Genomic DNA, 6,937 nt, shown 5'->3' on the forward strand with positions numbered 1-6,937 from the left:
ACCACCGCCCGGCAGGAGTGGAGATTCTTAATTCAAACTTCAAGCTCACTGTTGATTTCTTTAAGATTTGCCAGGAGAAGGTAAATGCATTCCAGGCAGAGAAAAAAGCATATACAAATTCAAAATAACAGACTAGAAAATTTCAGAACCCCAAAATGATGACATGCACTTATAATCCCAGTACCCAGGAAGCTGAGGTGGGGGAGATCTCAAGTTTGACACCAACCTGGGCTACATATAAGAACCTGTCAGACACAAATGAAAGAAGGGATTAGAGAGATGCCTCAGCATTTAACAGCACTTGCTGCTTTCACAGAGGATCTGGGTTCAGTTCCCAGGACCCACATAGCAGCTCCCAACCATTAGTACCTCCAATTCCAGGGGATACAACACCTTGTTCTAGCCTCTGAGGTTGCACATACATGCAAGCAACATCCAGACACATAAGATAAAAGTAATTCTTCTAAAATAATAAAAAGTATTATTTAAAATATCTATGAATTGTTATGAATTATAAGTAGTAAAATGTTTATAAAGTATAAAGAGTAAATATTATTAAGTGTATAAAATAAGGCACATGTACTCTAAGGGCATATCCAGTACCCAAAATAAAGGTAATTAAAAACCTAAGCCATAAGCATGTGAGCACATGCTCCCTCAAAGCAGGGAAGATTTCCACATCCCTACCACAAACAGTCTTTAGGCCAGAGAGTGTGAGACTCTTGCCTAGCATACAAGAGACCCTGAGTTTGATTGCCAAACTGTTAGAAAGTAAGTAGGTGTAAGACTCTGGCAAGCCTTAGCTTACTGGGGACCCCCTGAATGAACCACGTGGAGCTGGAATCAATGCAAAAAAACAAGAGGAATTTATTGTTGAGTGCACTGGAGCCATCCCAGACCTGAAGGCAGCCCATTCAGCAAGTTTTTAGATGGTTTGGGGGTGGGGGGGGAGGAGGTAATAAAGCGTCAGCAACTAGGCACAATATTATTGGTAGAACAGTGTGCCCCTTAAACTGATTGGTCCTTAGTGAATGAAGTAATAGAGGCTTACTCAGCCTCTCTCTTCTGGCATACGAGCAATCTGACCTGTTTCTACCATGAGGGCGGGGGTCCAGTGGAATTTTTTACCGGCTCTTCATGAGGACATTTCTGTGCTCATCCCTGCAGAGAGTATGGTCCTGAGACCCTGTGGAGCCTAAGAGGAATGACCCACCTTGGAGGCCAAGTCTCATAAGGACTCTGCCTGGGCACACACTGAGAGGAGGATCGTCTTGGTTTGTGCTGAGTTGGGATGGAAACTGTGGACCTTTCCTCTCTTCTTCCCATCTTTCTGCCTCCCAAGTGCTCTGACTCACAATTATGAATCACTACACCCAGTGCTATGTGTGTCTTAATATGAGAAATACATATATGCATATGTTCATATATATATATGTAAATTATTTGGTGTACCCTCTCATTCACACAAATGAGGGTTTGAATATGATTGTGGTAGAGAGTTTGTAAGCGCACTAAGGACCTGTGGCTAGACAGGTCATAGGCTCTGGAAGAAAACCTATATTCTGCTCAGTTGATGTCATATGAAACCAGTTCCTAATGGCTTCTCATTATTCCCATAGAATAAGGAGCCTGTGAGCTCTCAGCTGGGAAGGTTCTGTTTCAGTCGGTAATGATCAACAGACAGAGCCAGGACTGGCCAGAGCGCTGAGAATAAGGGACTGAAGAATGTTCAGCCCTGGCGGAACCTTGTATACTGAAGGCCCTCTTTCAAAGGCTTGGGGAGTGTTGTAGAAGAGAGGGTGGAAGAGATTTGAGAGCCAAAGGCGGTAGAGGACTACGAGCAACTGTAGTCCAGCACAGCAAGGCATTTGCACATATGAACCCACAGTTGGAACAGCGTTCACATTACTTGTGCAGGCCGGAGGCAGACCAAATCCCAGCCTGGAGAGGGGAGATGGGTATGAAGTTGTACTCCATAGCCAAGGACTGAGTTACTAGGAATGGCTAGAGTTTGGAAAAGAAATCAGATCAATTTCCTTTTAAGGATGTAGCCCCTGTCAAGTTGACTACAATCCAGTGGAAGACCACATATCTAAAAATATTTGGACAGCACAAATTAACCTCAGGGTGTGGGGGAGAAAACATATGAAGAGATGGAGCATGACGATGGAAAATTGAGGGGGTGAATATAATTAAAACTTATTATTCTGAATTATCAAGGAACTAATGTTTTCAAAGTTTAAGCTGTATTGTCTGGGCTGCATGACTTCTAGGGATCATTTCCTCACTTTCTGGAGTTTTCTAGAGGGCGCTGGTTCCTTTTGGTCAACAACACAACCTGGAGTCACCTTCAAAGAGAGAAGCGGCCTGTAAGCATATGTGTAGGACATCTTGATTACAAATCATTGGTGTGACAAGGCCCAGCCCACTGCTTGGGCATGTGGTACGGGGTTGTATAATCAAGTCAAGGGAGTAAGCCCTTGTCTGTGGACTACGCTTTGGTTCCTGTCTCAAGCTTCCTGCCCGGCTTTCTTTGATTATGGATTATGATATGGAAGTGTAAGCTGAATAAACTGCTTCTCCCCACAGTTGTTTTTAACTGTTGCTTTGCCACAGCATAGAGACCAAACTAAAACAGAGATTGGTACAAGGAATGTGAAACGTTGTAATGCATCGGTGATGAGGGGCACTTCCTGCTCTTCCAGAGGATTCCAGTCTTATCATCATCACACACACATTGGATAGCTCACAATGGTGATCTCCAGGGGATCTCTTGTGGCACTCGTGGGCACCTGCACATGTGTGACATATACTCGCACAGACTCGATAAAAGGAAATACAAGCTGTTTTTTTTTAATTTTTTTTTAAAGAAACTTAATGTGTTTTACTTATTTTAAATAAAGGGTAAAGCTAAGCAAGCATTTCTTTCTCTTTCCTTCCTGACTTTGGATATGATAGCCGCTTCAAACTCTTTGATTTACTCACCATGATAGTCTTCACCTTTGAACTATGAGCCAGAGGTGTGTTCTCCTTTAAGTTGCGTCTGTTGGGCAATCAAAGCAACAGGAAAATAAACTAAGATAAGCTATGATATTTTTTATTTTGATCGAAATATAATTAGGCCACGTTCTCATCCCTCCAGTCTCTCCCATGTATTACTTCTCTTGTTTCTTGGCCTCTTTCATCTATGTGTGTATGTTTGTGCATGCTTGTGTGTGTGTGTATTTATAAATATATACATGTGTATGTGTCAATACTATGATACACACACACACACACACACACACACACTCATACCCTGCTCAGTCTGTTTAGTATAACTTATGTGTGTATGATTTCAGGGTTGACTACTTAAACTAGGGTATTGAATAAGCAATTATGGGGTTCATCCCTGAAGAAGAATCCCAGTCAGCAGTCCTCAGTTGTTTATAGTTCTTTGTCTGTGGGTGAATCCTCATAAGACTTCATCTTCCCCTGGTAGCGTATTGATTGGTGTTATACTTCTTCAGGTCTTGTTTAGGCGGTTGTATTGTTGAGATACCAGGATTGAAACATCCCTGACATTTCTAGGTGAAACACTCTCACCAAAGATGTTTCTGGCTCTCCTACAGTCTCTCTGCCCCCACTCCTTGATGTTCCCTGAACCTTAGCTTCAGGCATTTGTATTGCAGATATATCCGCTGGGAAGCCATGATTGCTTCTCCTCTGAATCTTGACCTGTTGTAGATTTCTGTAATGGTCTCCAACTGTTGCAAAGAGAAGTTTCTTTGGCAAGAAATGGAGCTGTACTTAATCTGTTGATATAAGGATGAGTATTTAGAATGCAATTAGAAATTATGTTGGTTTATTAAAGTAACAGTAGTAGGTAGTAGGTTGTTTTCTAGGATCTATGACCCTACTAACTCTAGGTAGATGGCTAGGTTTCCAGTACCAACCATGATTTCCCTTCTGTTGATTAGGCCTGAAATTTAATTAGACAGTTGTTGGTTATTACCAACATATGAGTACCACTATTGCCCCCTTAGGATTCTTGCGCCATGGCGATTGCCGCTGTGGCTCATAGGTGTAATAGACTATATTAGTTGTTTCCCTCCTTTGGAAACTTGAATAGAAACTTCAGGAACTATTAAAAACTAACCTTCAAGATAGGAACATTTCAAGGCAGATCCTGCTTAGATTTGTCATATCTTATGTCCAAAGTTCATAGTGTCTTCAGCAATAGGGATTTACCTTCAACCCATGGGAGCCAGCCAAGGGCAACAGCAGTAAGCTAATATATTTAAAGAACAAAACTTTTCAAAACTAAGTTTTATCTTCATTATTTTTATTTAAAAATCTGAAGTTTATCCTAAACTTATCAATTGTCCTTTAAAAAAGGCAACAGTATACCCCCTTTCCCTTTTTGTCACAGTCCTTTGTGAAGAAATATTGTCTGGTCACTAGCAATGATGGTTTGTGCATGAAGGAAGCATCTTGCTATCCGAGAAACAACAGTTTTCTTATCAAAACCAACTTTAGGTTGGAGAGACGGCTCAGTACTTAAGAGCACTGGCTGTTCTTCCAGAGGTCCTGAGTTCAATTCCCAGCACCCACATGGCAGCTCACAACCATCTAAAAGGGGATCTGATATTCTCTTCTGGCCTGTGGATATATATGCAGCAGAGTACTCATACATTAAATAAATATTTTTTTTAAAAAAAAGATAGAATAGTTTCATGCTATCCACTTTCTGGCCCAGCATTTTGAATCATTCTGAGCGACTGAATTTTTAGAAGTTTCATTGTGCTTGTTGCGTGTCTTGAGTTCTCATTTCAATGTGAGTATCATTTTGGGGACCTGATGCTGTAAACTTTCATTTTGGAAGAACTTCCATGTAGTTATTCTGTGGAATAGTGCAAATTATTGCTAGCTCTTTTATACATTTAGGCTCTTTAAGATGCAAAGCTTAGGAAAACTTTTTACCCAGATGGTGTCCTCTAAAACAGAATTGAAGAAGATGCTAACATCCTCCGAGTTTTATGTTTGTGTATTCCAAATTGTACTATGATTATTCTCTTTAACAAAGATAATTAGACAGACTCTAAACTGGGTGCCTCAGTCAGTGCCTCCTAGTCTAATACGTAATTTTTAACATTGGTGAGCCTTTACAGAAATAGTTCGTTTTCAAATTAGTTTCACTCTTCTTGGTTTATTTTACAAAACTTTGCAGCCATTGTCAGTTAGCATTCTGCAAAAGTGTTTGCTTCTGTGGTTGTTGTTTTCATAAAGCTTTATATTAAACATTGTCTGTTAATAGTCCATAGAAGTATAACTTCTGACAAAGGAACCTGAACAAATGCCTAACCTAGACGGTAGGAAAGCACTCAGAGTATAAGCAGAATGGACTCCAGGCCTGCCACTCCTTCTGTATCTTAGTCGCTTTAAACTGGTCATAAAGACTTTATTAGCACTGATTCCTTAATACCAGTCAGTGACACCCACCCGCACCCCAGTGTGAGATCAAATCATACCCACTAGGATAAATCTTATCCTGGGGACAAGGGACAATAGAGGACAGACTGCCAGATGGTTAGTCATCAACGTCTTCGGAGAACGTTATTCAGAACTAAGGGGGGATGTGTCATTTGAAGCTGTGCTGGGCATGGAAGCACTTGCTTGTAATCCCAGGACTTGGGAACTATTAGAGTCCAGCATGGGCTTTATGGTAGCATGCTGTCACAAATCAACAAGGTGTGTTTGCTTATGTTAGCCCTTCCAAGAGTAGCTAAACACCAAGCAATTATAGAGAAATGGTTCCTATGCAAGGTTACTTGACACTAGCTAAATGTCTTTGATTCATAATTGTATTCGATTCATAGTATTTGCTACAGACACAGACATTGTGCTGGTTCGACTGATAATAGCCTTCATAGACTCATATATTTGAATACTTGGCCCCAAATTGGATGAAATGATTTGGAAAGGATTAGGAGGTACGCTCTTGTCGGAGGAGATGTGGGGTAAGGCTTTGAGATTTCCAAAGCACAGGCCATTCTCAGTGAACTTTCTCTGCCTCGTGCTTGTGAATTAAGAGGTAAATTTCAGTGACTGCTCCAGAACCATGTCTGCAGCTGTGCTACACACCCAGATGGTCATGAACTCACCCTCTGAAACTATAATCTCCCTCCTCCAATAAACTCTTCTTCCATGTTCAATGGCCCAAGAGAACCCAAGATGTTTGGCTATGCAACATTTGAAACTCTGTAACCACTGACACGTTCATCGCCCAATCAGCTTTGTAGCAGTAACTTTCCAGGCGCCCTAAATGATGTTTAAAGAGAAGGCAAAAGGCAAGCACAGCCATGCAGGCCCTCCGTGTGGCCTCCCACCTGTGACCACAGTCTCTCGCTCCAGTCTCTGCAACAAAGGCAGTCTCTCTGGCAAGATATTCTGATAGGTTCAAGCCCTCCTTCCCATGACAGGCACCTCATCTGGCTCAGAGCCAATGTCTTTCCTCTCCCCAGATGCATGGGGAGATTCTAGCTTCTTAGGGTCCCATTGTTTCAAGTCTCATAGGCAAAGGGACTGACACCAGTGTCTCTTTACAAGATCCCCATTCCTGCCAGAAAGTTGTGCCCAAATTTTCTTCATGTCTTTTTTTTGCCGTTAGTAACTCGTTTCTTCTTGTGTTTTGAATAATATTCCTTAGTAGGGGTTTGATAACCACGAGTTCCTGGAAAGAAGCTGCCTGCGCAGGCTGATCAGCTCATAGAAAAATGGCTAAGAAGAGTTTGGAAAGTTGCTCCAAGGCTCACTGTAATTTCTTTTTGGGCCATTTCCGTTCCTCTAAAGACCCATTCCTTGCCCCAGCTCTGTATCAGAGCTAACATCCTGATAAACAGATGAAAGCCTCTGGAATAAATTAACACAACAAAACCCCATTCCCCACCAAGGGGAG

Source organism: Mastomys coucha, unplaced genomic scaffold (assembly GCF_008632895.1).
Source record: "Mastomys coucha isolate ucsf_1 unplaced genomic scaffold, UCSF_Mcou_1 pScaffold16, whole genome shotgun sequence".
NCBI classification, from domain to species: domain Eukaryota; kingdom Metazoa; phylum Chordata; class Mammalia; order Rodentia; family Muridae; genus Mastomys; species Mastomys coucha.